The 14,180-nt window shown below is 47.6% G+C and overlaps 1 protein-coding gene across 1 annotated transcript in view; it reads right to left on the reverse strand.

Annotated features, from left to right (window-relative positions):
• Nucleotides 1-14,180, reverse strand: part of LOC141175774 (fatty acyl-CoA hydrolase precursor, medium chain-like) — a 151,980-nt gene that overhangs the window by 13,193 nt on the left and 124,607 nt on the right. The gene's annotated exons all lie outside the window — the stretch shown is intronic.

Here is a 14,180-nt window from a genome sequence, read left to right on the forward strand (position 1 = left end):
TATTTTAATAAATCAGATATTTGCAGATGTAGTGACATCAATGATTATTTTATTTGTTTAATTTCTACAGTTTTTAAATCAGGAAAAGGAGTGAGGGGGGTGATTTGAATTTGTTGTTTTTTATAATATTTTTTTTTTACTTTTTATTTTTTCTTTACACCATCTTTTTTGATTTCCTTTAGAGGGTTTTTGAACTTGTAAATGTCTGATCACTTGAACTACACTGCTCAAAAAAATAAAGGGAAGACTTAAACAACAGAATATAACTCCAAGTAAATTAAACTTCTGTGAAATCAAACTGTCCACTTAGGAAGCAACACTGATTGACAATCAATCTCACATGCTGTTGTGCAAATGGAATAGACAATAGATGGAAATTATTGGCAATTATCAAGACACCCTCAATAAAGGAGTGGTTCTGCAGGTGGGGAGCACAGACCATATCTCAGTACCAATGCTTTCTGGCTGATGTTTTGGTCACTTTTGAATGTTGGTTGTGCTTTCACACTTGTGGTAACATGAGACGGACTCACACAAGTTGCTCAGGTAGTGCAGCTCATCCAGGATGGCACATCAAAGTGAGCTGTGGCAAGAAGGTTTGCTGTGTCTGTCAGCGTAGTGTCCAGAGGCTGGAGGCGCTACCAGGAGACAGGCCAGTACACCAGGAGACGTGGAGAGGGCCGTAGGAGGGCAACAACCCAACAGCAGGACCGCTACCTCTGCCTTTGTGCAAGGAGGAACAGGAGGAGCACTGCCAGAGCCCTGCAAAATGACCTCCAGCAGGCCACAAATGTGCATGTGTCTGCACAAATGATTATAAACCGACTCCATGAGAGTGGTATGAGGGCCCGACGTCCTCAGATAGGGATTGTGCTCACAGCCCAACATCGTGCAGGACGCTTTGCATTTGCCACAGAACACCAAGATTGGCAAAGTCGCCACTGGTGTCCTGTGCTCTTCACAGATGAAAGCAGGTTCACACTGAGCACATGTGACAGACGTGACAGAATCTGGAGACGGCGTGGAGAGCGATCTGCTGCCTGCAACATCCTTCTGCATGACCGGTTTGGCAGTGGGTCAGTAATGGTGTGGGGTGGCATTTCTTTGGAGGGCCACCCAGCCCTCCATGTGCTTGCCAGAGGTAGCCTGACTGCCATTAGGTACCGAGATGAGATCCTCAGACCCCTTGTGAGACCATATGCTGGTGCGGTTGGCCCTGGGTTCCTCCTAATGCAGGACAATGCCAGACCTCATGTGGCTGGAGTGTGTCAGCAGTTCCTGCAAGATGAAGGCATTGAAGCTATGGACTGGACGCCCGTTCCCCAGACCTGAATCCAATAGAGCACATCTGGGACATCATGTCTCGCTCCATCCACCAACGTCACGTTGCACCACAGACTGTCCAGGAGTTGACGGATGCTTTAGTCCAGGTCTGGGAGGCGATCCCACAGGAGACCATCCACAACCTCATCAGGAGCATGCCCAAGCATTGTAGGGCGGTCATACAGGCACGTGGAGGCCACACACAATACTCAGCCTCATCAGGAGAATGCCCAGGCGTTGTAGGGAGGTCATACAGGCATGTGGAGGCCACACACAACACTCAGCCTCATCAGGAGCATGCCCAGGCGTTGTAGGGAGGTCATACATGCACGTGGAGGCCACACACAATACTCAGCCTCATCAGGAGCATGCCCAGGCGTTGTAGGGAGGTCATACAGGCACGTGGAGGCCACACACAATACTCAGCCTCATCAGGAGCATGCCCAGGCATTGTAGGGAGGTCATACAGGCACGTGGAGGCCACACACAATACTCAGCCTCATCAGGAGCATGCCCAGGCGTTGTAGGGAGGTCATACAGGCACGTGGAGGCCACACACAATACTCAGCCTCATCAGGAGCATGCCCAGGCGTTGTAGGGAGGTCATACAGGCACGTGGAGGCCACACACAATACTAAGCCTCATCAGGAGCATGCCCAGGCGTTGTAGGGGGGTCATACAGGCACGTGGAGGCCACACACAATACTGAGCCTCATCAGGAGCATGCCCAGGCGTTGTAGGGAGGTCATACAGGCACGTGGAGGCCACACACAATACTCAGCCTCATCAGGAGCATGCCCAGGCATTGTAGGGAGGTCATACAGGCACGTGGAGGCCACACACAATACTCAGCCTCATCAGGAGCATGCCCAGGCGTTGTAGGGAGGTCATACAGGCACGTGGAGGCCACACACAATACTCAGCCTCATCAGGAGCATGCCCAGGCGTTGTAGGGAGGTCATACAGGCACGTGGAGGCCACACACAATACTAAGCCTCATTTTGACTTGTTTTAAGGACATTACATCAAAGTTGGATCAGCCTGTAGTGGGTTTTTTCACTTGAATTTTGGGGGTAACTCCAAATCCAGGCCTCCATTGGTTAATAAATTTGATTTGCATTGATGATTTTTGTGTGATTTTGTTGTCAGCACATTCACCTTTGTACAGAACAAAGAATTCAATGAGAATATTTCATTCATTCAGTTCTAGGATGGGTTATTTCAGTGTTCCCTTTATTTTTTTGAGCAGTGTATATATTGCAATGATTCAGTGTTGAAATGTTGATGGAACAGTCTCCTACTCCAGCCAACTCTCCACCTTCACAATGTTCCAACGAACATCACTCAAGATCTAAGAACTCTCATACTAAACCATGAAACAAAAAATGTCTACCTTCTTGTTCACGACTACGCTTCTTAGATTTCTTCATGTTACTGCACCTTTAAAGCTGATTCTAGACTTACTAACCCACCAGTTTTACCTTCTGACTCACTCGCCAAAATAGAAGACTGCTCTAAACATTCTACTAACCACTATATGGTTCTTTGCTCATTGTTATTCTGGTCTACTGATGCCATTGCTCCCCCTTCTCTCTGCCTCTCCTTCCGTCACCTTTTTTCTTTTCCCTTGGTCTCCACTCTGACTCTTTACGACCTTCCTTCCCTCCCCTTACAGAGTTCACCTCCTTGTTCTGCGTCATCTTACGTATTTCCAATAGCGAAAGAGGCAACATATCCTATTGCCAAATCACTTTGACATTCACAGGCCCTGACTTAGCTCCAAAATTTTTTTCTTATTAATAGAACTATCTCGGCTACCATGCCACTAACCATTATATTGCACGATATGCGAGGTATTACCTCCCAGTATAAACGTACAAAAGCGTTTTGCCATTATAGAAGTCTACAGGCTGATGTACAGTGGGTACGGAAAGTAGTCAGACCCTTTGCTCAGTATTGAGTAGAAGCCCCCTTTTGAGCTAGTACAGCCATGAGTCTTCTTGGCAATGATGCAAAATGTCTGGAAAAACACAGCAGCACAGCACCTCAACTCTGCTACACCAGATAAAGAAAAACTCACTAGCAGTAATGGATGTGGAAATACAAATGGACAGAATTAGTGAGTTGCTTCTTCAGTTAACCTGTGAAGAACTGCGAACAGTAATAGAACATATAAAGATGTCAGTAGAACAGATTTCCAAAGCACACAGCCGGAGTCAACTGTTAGCTGCCATTAATGCAAAAATGGATGAGCTGATGGAGAAAGAAGCTGAAGATGTCATGTGGACATTCCTCCAGGAACTAACACAGTTTCTAATCAGGTTGAAGTTGGAGGATGGAAGGGCGGCACTAATTACCAAAAGCGTGAATCTCCATCCACAGACTGAACTACAGGAATTGAAAGAACAATTCAAAGCCCTAACAACAGCCCTGCAGGAATCTACCAAAACCTCTGAATGGGTGATAGACACAGACAGGACCTTTAACCTGCTCGGGTTAGGTAAATCAGGGAGACAGTCCTCTCTAACACCACAAATCACCATAAGGAAAGAATTCAAGATCCTGAGACAGATTGGAGAGTGGAGAGTGTGAACAGAAAGAGAGACTGTCTTATAGGAACTTGTTGCACCAGATCGATGCAGGCTTACAGAAAGGCTACCAGCCAGATGAGATTGTTGAAGGGGTAGTGAAAGCGATCAACCCAGGACTTTAGTATGCTAGAAATGAAATGTCAATTGACCTTGCAACAGCTGAAAATGATTTTAAAAGGGCACTATAAAGAAGAGAGTACTTCAGAATTGTTCCACCAACTCATTAACCTCTCACAGAAAAATAATCAATCACCCCAAAATTTCTTGTTCAGAGGAACTGAACTGAAGGATAGACTGTTGTTTGCATCCAGCGATATAGAAGCGGAACAGAAGTTTGATGCTGGACTAGTCCAGATGAAGTTTTTGAGATCATTGGGAAGGGGGTTAATCAGCAAAGACATCAAGTTGCAGCTGAAACAGTACCTAGAAGATCCTGGCATTCTGGACGAAGTCCTAATTGAAAAAATGAATGAGGATGCTAGTTTGGAGTAAGAGAGCGAACAGAAGTTAAAGAGAGGCTCTGCTCCTAAAATCATCAAAATGAGTCAGCTGAAGTTGGAGACCCCCAGTGGCCAGTCCGAAGATCATCATGGAGACCCTCCAGTGCCACTTCCAAGAGGGAACCTTAGATCACCAACAAAAGAGAGGCCTGTCAGCGCTGACTGGGAGGAAGTAATAGGACAACTGCGAGCCGAGTTGATTGAGGTGAAAAAGTTGATTTGTTCCAGGCCAGAACCGATAGCCCTCAGACCTAGGTGTGGGTTCCAAAACAGAAGATACCCGGCTTGTGAAGCTTCTGGGGCACGTTCATGAAATCAGAGTACGGCATGTGTCCACTGTCTAAGATGTGGTGAGTAAGGTTACCAGTGCGGGGCGACTGGTAACCACAACATGGAGGAGGCCCCAGAAGCAAATCCAAATCTCATCATACCCCAGAATGGCGCATGAGGTAAAACAGCTGCATCAGTACTATCCTCAAGTATGTTCCCATCTAAAACAGCTGCAAGGGAGACAGGGGCATCAGTTACTTAATGCCCAGTGCGGAGGACAAACGATGTACTCCTGGGAGGAGGATTCCTCAGTCAGTAAAGATACCCTCATCAGCCTAATCGGTGAAAGGTGCTTTATACAGTGCCAGCTAGATGAACTCCTGGTAAAAGCACTGTGGGACACAGAAGCCCCAGGGAGCCTTTTAAATGAAGACTGGAGAAGGCGCTACCTGCCACACACTTGCCTTCAGTCACTAAAAGAACTCTTGGGACCAGTGGAACTCCACGGCAAAGCCATTGACCAGACCAAAATCCCCTTCATAGGCTGGAAGTGACTTTCCAATTCAGGGCCACAAAGAACAGCAACACCATTGAACTTTTCATGCCTTTTCTCGTGACCAGTGATCATAACGTGGCAGAGGATCCTATCCTGGGTTATAATGTAATCAGTGAGGTCATCACGAAACACAAGACAGGGGAGTTGGTGGTGGATGCAATCACCACATCGCTCGCCATACCCAACGCCGTGGCGGAAAACGTGATTCATACAATATAGAAAACACAGAATACGATGAACCTAAAAGAAGTCAAGGTAGGGTTGCGCCCAACCATCATCCCTGCAAACCAAATGGTGGAGGTGAGGTGGAGTCCGGTAGAACCGGGAAGAAAAGTCCAGAAAAGACTGTTCATGCCAAAAGACTCCTCAGGACTTCCAGAAGGCCTAGTTCAAGGTGAGACTGCGCTTACAATTTCCACTGGTGGGTTTGCTCGAATGACAGTACCACTGATGAATACTACGAAACACGAAATTAGACTGGATCCAAAGACTGTGTTAGGTGACATCGAAACCATTAAAACGGTATATCCAGCCAGTGTGAGACCAGCCCAGGGGTCTACAGTGAATTCAGTCTCCCTATCAAGGAACAGGAGGAAATTGCACAACCCACCTCGGGGTCCTGGGATCACCCAGTACCCCTGGAACACTTGTGTGCTGAAGATCTAGCGGTAGCAAAACAGATGCTGAGAGAAGAGTGTCATGCGTTTTACAAAGATGAATCTGATATAGGCTGTATCCCATAGTGGCATTTGAAAATCAATTTGAAAGACACGACCCCAGTAACCAGAAGTTACATGTCTGTGCCAAAACCATTACATCATGAAGTGAAAGAATATTTACAAGATCTCATCAACAGAGGTTGGGTCCAAAAGTCGAAGTCGTCTTATTCTTCTCCTATTGTCTGAGTTAGGAAGAAGGACGGTCCATTGAGACTCTGTTGTGATTACCAGGAACTAAACCGAAAGTCAGTACCTGATCGACACGTGATACCAAAGATCCAAAATATGCTGTATAGCCTATCAGGAAGCACCTGGCTCTCTGTCCTCAATCAGGGTAAGGCATACCACCAAGGGTTTGTCAAATAGTCCAGTAGACCCTTGACAGCATTCATCACACCGTGGGGGTTATATGAGTGGATCCGCATAGCGTTTGGGCTCAGTTCAGCTCCAGCAGAATTCCAGAGGAGCATGAAGACATGTTTAGAAGGATTGAGGGACGATATCTGCCAGCTGTACTTGGATGACAACGTGGTACACAGCAAAACCTTCCGGGAGCATGTTGAACACGTTAGGACCGTATTACCATGGTATCAACAACACGGAGTTAAGTTGACCCCAAAGAAGTGTGCACTGTTCAAAATACAAGTCCGATTTCTAGGGAAAATTGTGTCCGGAGAAGGATATACCATGGACCCAACAGAAGTCGCTCCAGTACTGGCCTTAAAAGACAAGTGTCCCTTTACCATCGGGGAGCTGAGGCAGATATTAGGATTCCTCTCCTACTATAGTACTTACGTTCGGAACTTCTCCAGGATTGCCGCCCCACTATACCTCCTCTTGGGGGGGATGACAGAGACAACAACACCCATGGAGAAAAAGAAGAACGTGGGTAGGACCGGGCTTAAAAGAAACAACGCCATTTCGTCCCAACAGCCCATTCTCTGGACAGCAGACCACCAGGAGATATTGGAAGAATTAGTAGACTACCTGGTAAAACCACCCATCTTGGGATATCCTGATTTCAACTTACCATTTATTCTTCATTGTGACGCTTCTCAAGTTGGACTGGGAGCTGCCCTGAATCAGCATCAAGGTGGAAAAATGAGAGTCATTAGTTACGGTTCTAGAACGTTGACAGACGCCGAGAAGAATTACCATCTACATTCCGGAAAATTGAAGTTCCTGGCATTGAAATGGGCTATCTGTGAACTATTTAGAGATTATTTCTACTACAGCAAAGAGTTTGAGGCATACACTGACAACAACCCTTTGACCTATGTCCTTACTACAGCCAAACTGAATGCAACAGGTCCGAGATGGGTCACTGAACTAGCTGACTTCAATTTCAGCATCAAGTACAGGCCAGGAAAATGCAATGAGGATGCTGACGGATTGTCAAGAATGCCACTAGAGCCTGAGGAGTTCATGCAAGAATGCTCGGAGGAAGTCAGTCTGGAAGCAATTGAGAACACTATCCAAGCAGTACAAGCTTATCAGGAGGAAGAGACACCATTGTGGTGTCCGCTGACGGTGGAAACCACCATAAAAGCGAGAGAACAAGATCACCCCGGCTCTATTCAACAACTACTAAAAGGGAAAATCCATAGAGCACAATGGGAAGATCAGATAATTGGTAGAATACTACTTTATGTGGACCAAAATCGGTTTCCAAGTAAAAAGGAGAAAGACAATGAGTCACTAGCAGTATCTGTGTTAATTAAAGAATGGACGAAGCTCTTCCTCAGTTAAGACGGTATCCTGTATCGTAAAGGAGGACCAAACAGGCAGTTGGTACTACCCAGAGTAATCCGTAGGTTGATCTTCAAAGATCTCCATGAAAACATGGGACTACTGGGAGTGGAAAGGACAAAAATTTGATCCGTGAACGTATCTTCTGGCCGTACATGCAGAGAGATATTGAGAGGTACATGACCAGGGAGTTTGGGTGTATGAAAGATAAACGTCCCAACACATCAACCCGGTCACCTATGGGCAATATCCAAACTACGTATCCGTTTGAGATGGTCTCAATAGACTTTCTACATCTCGAGACGTGCAAGGGTGTTACGAATACATCTTGGTGGTGACGGACCATTTCACTCGATTTGCTCAAGCATATGTCACCACCAATAAATCGGGTCGAACAGCAGCAGAGAAGATCTTCAATGATTTTGCTTTGAGGTTTGGGTTCCCTACAAGGTTACACCATGACCAAGGAAGAGAATTTGAGAACCAGCTCTTTGCAAAGCTAGGAAAGTACTGTAGAATTCTGAGATCCCACACAACGCCCTATCACCCAGGGGGTAATGGACAAGTAGAACGTTTTAACCGGGCATTATTATCAATGTTGCGTACTTTAACAGCTGATGAGAAGAAAGACTGGAAGGGTTCTCTGTCAAAAGTGGTACATGCCTATGACTGTAAAAAGAGCGATGCAACGGGTTACTCACCCTTTTTCCTATTGTATGGAGGATCGCCAAGACTGCCAATGGACATCACTTTCGATATTCCGGTGTCAGAGCCTTACATTACGTATCCGAAGTACGTTCGGAAATGGAGGGAATGGATGGCAGAGGCATACAACATAGCGTACAAAGTGGTTACGCAAGGACAGAGCAAGAGTAAGGAGTACAATGATCGAAAATGCTATGGAGAAGAATTGGCCCCGGGAAACTGGGTGCTAGTCAAGAACGTAAGTGAGAATGGCGGTCCAGGAAAATTTTGTTCGTACTGGGAAGACAAGGTGTATGTGGTCATAAGAAGGAACGCTGATGACAGCCCAGTGTATGAAATCTGATTGGAAACAGGGGACAAGAAAACCAGAATAGTCCATTGGAATATATTACTACCCTGTCATTATCTCCCGCCACAACAAGACTTCCCAAAAGCAGACCGACATCGACCGAGATCGACTAAGGGACCACCACAGACTGAAGCTCCGGAGGTGGATAGTGACCTTGAAAGTTCCAATGAGGAAGAGCAGACCGTCGTATTTCTTGGGCCGGCAAGGAGAGGGATGTACCATCCTCAAGAGAGTGAACTAAGTCCCAAGGCTCCAGAGTTTGTACCAAGAAGTACAGATGAAGTCCAATTCAGCTCTGATGGTCTAACACCAGACACTGAAGAGACCGATCGACACTTAGGTGGAAACGGATGATTCAAGGGAAGTACAGGAACTTACAGAGACAGCTCCAAGATCATCTGAGGAAGCACAGGAAATGAGTGCGGCGGAAGAAACTTCTGTGACAGAAGAATCAATGGTCTCTGCGGAATAACCCACCAGGAGGATGTCAACTCGAGAGGTGAGACGGTCCGTGATGCTAGCGTATGAGACACTTGGTGAACCGAGTCAAGTGCCAAGGACTGTCGACTGGAAACAGGTATCTCTGCCTGTGGACCAGGTAAGTCCACTGGAGTGGTATTCACCACCGAGAGGCAGTATGGAAGATGTTGCCAGGTGGAAAGACTTGTTTTCATGCTTTGATTTTCCTTAAATGACTTTGTAGAAACAAAGAACTGTTAAAGCATAGAGAGAGAGAGCTGGTTGAAGACATACGAAAAGCTCCAGCTAAAGAGATGCTGATTGTTTTAATTGTGTTAATTGTTTATTTCTTACAAGCATCCTACAAGAAAAAGGTTGTAAGATTAGGTTGTTAATTTTTATGAACGTTATACCAATTTCATAATGCCAATTTGTATATAAAGTTATCCAACTTTCACCACTGTCTCAGAATTGGACAGGTTGATCAATTAAGATGAATGTTGAGGACGACATTCAAAAAGGAGGGAAGAGTGTGACATGCAGAAGTAGTGCTGTTGCTTTAAAAGCATTCAGCAAGTATTAGAAGTAACACAAGCACATGAGACAGGAAGCGTTGTGCTCCAGAAACGTTCAACAACTAGAGGGGTTAACACAGTCACAGGGGAAGGGGAGTGTTTTAGCAGAGCCCCAGGGTGATTGTGGGGAAGTTGTTTACTGTCTGTCTGGAGCCGAAGAGAAAGGTGGTGTGTGTGTGTTCGGTATCTCACAGAAGTGCCCCTGCAAGTGAAAAGGATTCAAGTCAGGAGTGAAGTTAAGCACGGGTCAGGTAGAGTTCCTGAACTAGCAGTGCAGAGTATTGTCAGGCAGAAAGATAAGGATTGGAAGAAATGGTGTCACAGGGATCATCGCCCTCAGCAAACCCTCCCCCCTCCTCCATCTCACTGTGCTGTAAAGAATGCTGTGTTCATTAATGTGCCTTTGCATTAGAACTGTGTTGTCCTGTATTACTGGGAAGACTGTGAACTGCTGTGCTGCTAAGGAAACTATACTGTTTGTCACTGGAGCCTGTTGCTCATAAGACTTAACTTGCACTGGCTGTGCGGCTTCTTAATAAATGCTACTGTTCCACCGTTTATGAGGACTCTTGTCAAGTGTGTCTGGTCAGCAAGTGAAACAACCTGTGTCTGTGCCTGAGAGTCAATACCCCTGTGTGCCTGAGAGAAGCTGCAGCACATGGTCTATGGTCGCCCTGAGTAATGATTCCCCCAGGAATCCAAAGAATTTATGTAACCTGTCACGCCCCTATCTGAACCTAGCGGCATGCATGTAACAAATGGCCATAATGGCGCTGGTATACTGGTTTAATACATACTTTCAATCCGTAGCTTGGTTTTCATAAAATCATTAGAAGTTTTGGTCTCCATGCATCGGGGCGGGCCTGTGGGGAAGGATTGTGGGTAGAGTTTTCAGCTCTGCCATGGCCCCTCCGCCGACAATCTTCTTCCTTACTTAAATTCCGCACCGGAGCCGTTTTAGCCGCAAGCTGCTCTTGCACGGATTGGCCTCTGGCAGACTTTGGTAAGGACTAGCCGCGGGTGGCACTTGCGCAGCTGGATCTCGCAATAGGCTTTAAAAAAATGGTGCTGTAATGGCGCTTGCACAAATTGATGATCTGGCAATCTTTGGTAAGACGGCGCTGATGGCTGTGCAAGCGCAGATTGAGGTTTTATAAAAACCAGTCTACAAATTTCTTCACTGAAAGTAAATGAGTATACCAGTGCCATTATGGCCATGCTATTATCTATAATATAACGCTGCAAGCTTCCCTCTGTCTGAAGCCTCTATAGACCGTGCATGCGAGACGCGCAGTCTGGCTCCAGACAGAAGAACGCATGGAGCCGTTACAGGTAAGAGGATTGTATGGCGCCGGAGATCACGGTATGCGTAGACACTGAACACATACCGCGATCTCCAGCGTCATACTTACATACTTACCTGACCGGGAGGAGCGTTGCCGCGGCTCCTCTCTTCTCACCGGAGACCGGGGCAGGAGTGAAGGCATTGGATTCAGCGCATGCGCAAAGCGCTATCCTGCGCCATTTTACTGAAAACACATTTGCAGTGTGTCTTCAGCAAAATGGCGCCGGACAGCGCGGTATAGGCACGCGCGTACTCCGGCGCCACACTCCTCCCCTGGCCTCCGGCAGAACAGAACACCGCAGCGCTGGAGCACAGGGAAGAAAGGTAAGTATTAGTGGTTTTTTTTGTATGTATGCAGCGTGAAAGGGATTAGGGGTGTCATACAAACCAGGATTGGGAGGTGAGGGGGCCACACATACAAGGATTGGTGGATGAAGGGGCCACACATACCAGGATTGGGGGGTGAGGGGGCCACACATACCAGGATTGGGGGATGAGGGGGCTATACATACCAGGATTGGGGGGTGATGAGGCCACACATACCAGGATTGGGGGATGAGGGGTATCATACATACCAGAATTAGGGAATGAGGGGACCATGCATACCAGGATTGGGGGATGAGGAGTACCATGCATACCAAGATTGGGGGATGAGGGGTACCATGCATACCAGGACTGGGGGATGATGGGTGCCATGCATACCAGGATTTGGGGGGTGAGGGGTGCCATGCATACCAGCATTGGGGATGAGGAGTACCATGAATACCAGGATAGGAATGTGGGGTAAAATGCATACCAGGCTGATGCATGGGGTGCCATGCATACCAGAATAGGAATATGTGGTGCCATGCATACCAGGATAGGGGGATGAGGAGTGCATGTATACCAGGATAGGGATGAGGGGGCCATGCATACCAGGATTGGGGATGAGGGAGCCATGCATACCAGGATGAGGGATGGGATGCCATGCATACCAGGATGAGGGGTACCATGCATACCAAAATAGGGATGAGGGGTACCATGCATACCAGGATAGGAATGCGCGGTACCATGCATACCAAGATTGAGGGAAGAGGAGGCCATACATACCAGAATTGGGATGAGGGGTGCCATGTATACCAGGATGTGGGGTACCATATATACCAGAATAGGGATACGGGTTACCATGCATACCAGGATGAGGGATGGGGTGCCATGCATACCAGGATGAGGGATGGGGTGCCATGCATACCAGTATGAGGGGTACCATGCATACCAGGATAGGGATGAGGAGTGCCATGCATACCAGGATTGGGGATGAGGGGTACCATGCATACCAGGATTGGGGATGAGGAAGCCATGCATGCCAGGATGAGGGATTGGGTACCATACATACCAGGATTGGGGGATGAGGGGGGCCTTACATACCAGGATTGGGATGAGGGGTGCCATGTATATCAAATTTGGGATGAGGGGGCCATGCATACCAGGATTGGGGATGAGGGGTGCCATGCATACCAGGATTGGGGATGAGGGTTGGCATGCATACCAGGATTGGGGGATGAGCTGTACCATGCATACCAAGTTTGGAGGATGAGGGGTACCATGCAAACCAGGATTGGGGGATGAGTGGTACCATGCATACCAGGATTGGGGGATGAGGTGTACCATGCATACCAGGATTGGGGGGTGAGCGGTGTCATGCATACCAGCACTGGGGATGAGGAGTACCATGCATACCAGGATAGGAATGCGGGGTAACATGCATACCAGGCTGATGGATGGGGTGCCATGCATACCAGGATGAGGGGTACCATGCATACTAGAATAGGGATGAGGGATATCATGCATACCAGGATAGGAATGCGGGGTAACATGCATACCAGGATGAGGGATGGGGTGCCATGCTTACCAGGATAAGGGTTACCATGCATTCCAGAATAGGGATGAGGGGTACCATGCATACCAGAATAGGACTATATGGTGCCATACATACCAGGATTTGGGGATGAGGAGTGCCATGCATAACAGGATAGTAATGAGGGGGCCATGCATACTAGGATGAGGGATGGGGTGCCATGCATACCAGGATGAGGGGTACCATGCATACCAGAATAGGGATGAGGGGTACCATGCATACCAGGATAGGAATGCGCAATACCATGCATACCAGGATTGAGAGATGAGGAGGCCATACATACCAGAATTGGGATGAGGGGTGCCATGTATACCAGGATGAGGGATGGAGTGTCATGCATACCAGGATGAGGGATGGGGTACCATACATACCAGGATTGGGGGATGAGGGGGGTCATACATACCAGGATTGGGATGAGGGGTGCCATGTATATCAAATTTGGGATGAGGAGGCCATACATACCAGAATTGGGGGTGAGGGGTGCCATGCATACCAGGATTGGGGGCTGAGGGGTGCTATGCATACCAGCATTGGGGATGATTAGTGCCATGCATACCAAGATAGGAATGCGGGGTAAAATGCATACCAGGCTGATGGATGGGATGCCATGCATACCAGGATTGGGGGATGACGGGTGCCATGCATACCAGGATTGGGGGGTGAGGGGTGCCATCATACCAGCATTGGGGATGAGGAGTACCATGCATACCAGGATAGGAATGCGGGGTAACATGCATACCAGGCTGATGGATGGGGTACCATGCATACCAGGATGAGGGGTACCATGCATACCCGAATAGGGATGAGGGGTACCATGCATACCAGAATAGGAATATGTGGTTCCATGCATACCAGGACTGGGGATCAGGGAGCCATGCATACTAGGATGAGGGATGGGGTGCCATGCAAACCAGGATGAGGGGTACCATGCATACCAGAATAGGGATGAGGGGTACCATGCATAACAGGATTGAAATGCGCAATACCATGCATACCAGGATTGAGGGATGAGGAGGCCATACATACCAGAATAGGGATGAGGGGTACCATGCATACCAGAATAGGAATATGTGGTGCCATGCATACCAGGATTGGGGGATGAGGAGTACAATGAATACCAGGATGAGGGATGGGGTGCTATG

Source organism: Phyllobates terribilis, unplaced genomic scaffold, assembly GCF_046119375.1.
Source record: "Phyllobates terribilis strain yellow unplaced genomic scaffold, ASM4611937v1 Scaffold_14__1_contigs__length_39327217, whole genome shotgun sequence".
Lineage (NCBI taxonomy): Eukaryota > Metazoa > Chordata > Amphibia > Anura > Dendrobatidae > Phyllobates > Phyllobates terribilis.